Below are 3,240 nucleotides of genomic sequence, written 5' to 3' on the forward strand. Positions count from 1 at the left end.
ATTCTCTCAGGCTTTCACAGAGAGCAAATTGGTCAAGCAATGGCCGTGACTCATTCACATGGCTGACACTGACAAAGGATCTACAAATTACTGTACAGGGTTTCAGGGTAAATCCTGAGAGGATTTGACTGAACTTGTCGGATACAAAAATTACGTTTCTTGTTATATAGTTCTTGATTTATCTTGGTCTTAACCATCCAGACGAAAAAGTATAAAAAGTAAAGCCATAATAATATGTTGAACTGTAAATGGCTCAAGTCAACAGCTTCTGACATTGCCTGTCCTATGGATAACCCACTACTATTATGGACTACCAGACTACATTAGATTATTTTGCTGAAATCACTCACTTACAATATTTAAATGGTAATAGCAATGGAATACCCATCTCTGACTAAATTAAACAAAAGAAGGTTATACAAATGAAGGTCCATTTTGTAGTGAAATATTTTAGGGTAGATATACAGCTACTTCATCTTAATTCAATGAGAAGAAGGATTTGTACTAATAGTTTTTGGACAGGATATCATGTCTTCATCTTATAGTATGAATAACTACTATGATGACAATAATATACAATGTATTAATTATTGTAACTGTCCTACTAACCTGTTTTGAAACTGTCTCGTTGTTTGTTTCTCAATAAAATTAATTAAAAATGCAAAGAAATAATAAATGTTTAAAAAGAAAAAGATAAGGGGCAGTGAGAATGCTCAGCAAAGTAAGCACCTGCTTAGGCAAGCACAGGGAGTAGAGTTCGATCCTGGCACCATATGCTGAACCTACCCCTGGGTACGCTGAGCAGGTGACTGAGTCCTGCTGTGGTGGCTTGTGCCTCTAATCCCAGCCCTGTGGAGACTGATAGCAGGAGGATCACTATGAATTCAAGCTGTGTAGTGAGACCCTGCACAAAAAAAAGAAAAAAGAAAAAGGCGCTGATTACCATGACCACAACATTATACAATGTAAATAGGCATGGTTATTATATCAATTTTTTTAAAAAATTAAAAATACTTTAGGTGTTGTGATATATGTGCACCCGTAAATATAACAGCACAATTTGTTATAGGTAAATGTTGGAAATAAGCCAAATGCTCATCAACCGAGGAATGGACAAAAAACATGTAGTAATTTATGTAATGGAGTATTATTCAGCTATAAAAAAGATAAGCTCAAGGCTTTAATAGGTAAATGAATGCAACTAGAGACCATTCTCATAAGTGAAATAAATCAGACCCACATGTATAAACATCATACTGTCTTGCTATTTTTATTTATTATTTTTTATTTTTTGTGGTACTGGGGATTGAACTCAGTACCTTGTGCTTGCCAGGCAAACACTTATTCTATTGAGCTATCTCCCCCACCCTGTGTTGCTATTTTTAGAACCTGAAAGAACAAGTAAAATCTGAAAGGTACAATGGATACTTTGAAAGGGAAAGAATCTATTCATAGGGAAGGAAAAAAAGGGATGAGGGAAAATAGAAAAGAAGGAAATCAGGAAAAAATATACATATACACACATAGCTTAGATAATTGTATTGCCCATTTCTCCTTGACCATTAAAAGGAATAGTTACTGCTTAATTTTTTTTCTTCTTTTAAGGTGTTTTTTTTTTTTTTTTTTTTTTTTTTTTTTTTTTCCAGAACCGGGGATTGAACTCAGATCCTTGCGTTTGCCAGTCAAGCACTTATCCTACTGAGCCATCTCCCCGACCCCTTAAGTTTTTTTTTTTGACCAATTTTACATGCTTATATCTGGTAATTTGAAGTAACAATTAATTTGAAAACTGCAATATGCACTATAACAACCATTGTTGAATTTCTATCATTTTATTTAGGATGTCTTTTTTTTACTAATTTTTATTCTCTTTAAAAAATAAATATGTACAATGATCACATAACAAATATATACAAAATAGGTAAATCAATAGAACAAATCAACATAAATAGGATCTAGTGTTTATAAACATGTACCACATAATCAGAATAAACTAAATGAAAAAGCTATAATTACTGATATTTGTATTTTCTTGATTTTGCTTTAGCCTGATTGCTTTCCTATGAAGAATTATATTCAAGATTTGTTTGCCTGAAGTAATAATAAAATAATTAACTTCATGAATAACTTTATATTAATTAGTTAGAACTGAGTGTTAAGCTGAACTAGAATAGTGACACCATGAAGTCATGAGAGTTCAGTCTTTACCTTTATGCTTAAATTCCATCAGATGCCCACTGAAAAGGAAAGAACCTTGCCATGATAGTGGAGACAAGCAACACTTTCAGGAAGGAAAATGAAAAGCCTCACTTTCCATCCTGATCTGACAGGGATGTGGCAAAACCGTGCTTATCTCTTTGAGTGCATTTTTAAAGGAAGTAATTTACCTTGACTACTAAGACTGAAATGCAATGTATAAGAAGTTATACATTGAAGAAGTTTTAATGCTAAAATTAAAATAGCTAACCTGAGTGTGTATGTGTAATATATTTTAGAAGATAAATAAATAAAACTACATGTAAGTGTTCTGCTCCTTCATATTAACATTGATTAAAAGAAAATAAGATGACAATATTTATACCAACAATGACATTTATGTTCAATGATCTATCTTATGTCAACATATCCATTTAAGAATGGTTGTGCAGGGGCTAGGGATATAGCTCAGCAGCATAAATGCCTGCCTGGCAAGTGCAAGGTCCAGAGTTTGATTCTTTTTTTTAAATTATTTTTATTGAGAAACAAATAGCAATGAGTTTCAAAACAGATTAGTAAGACAGTTTCAATAATTAATACATTGCATATTGTTGTCTTCGTAGTGGTTATTCATAGTACAAGATGCAGACATAATGTCCTGCCCAAACACTATTAGTACAAATCTTTCTTCTCATTGAATTAAGAGAAAGTAGCTATATATCTATCCTATTTTGTATATACAGATATAAAATGGTAGCTCATTTGTATCCCCTTTTTTTGTTTAGTTTTGCCAGAGATGAGTATTCTATTGCCATTTAAATATTGTAGGTGCGTGAATTCAGCAAAATAACCAGTTTGATTCTTTGTACCAAAAAAGGTTGTATAATTACAATTCTAGACTATTCCATAGACATTTGATTATGTATTTGTATATATTTGGATAATACAGTTATGCAACCACAACTTAGATTCATGGTGCTTCAATTTCCTCATTTAAAAAGTAGCAGTAACTAATTAGAAGACAATGATATGCAATATAACAGC

This window comes from Octodon degus, unplaced genomic scaffold (assembly GCF_000260255.1).
Source record: "Octodon degus isolate 3935 unplaced genomic scaffold, OctDeg1.0 scaffold00093, whole genome shotgun sequence".
NCBI lineage: Eukaryota > Metazoa > Chordata > Mammalia > Rodentia > Octodontidae > Octodon > Octodon degus.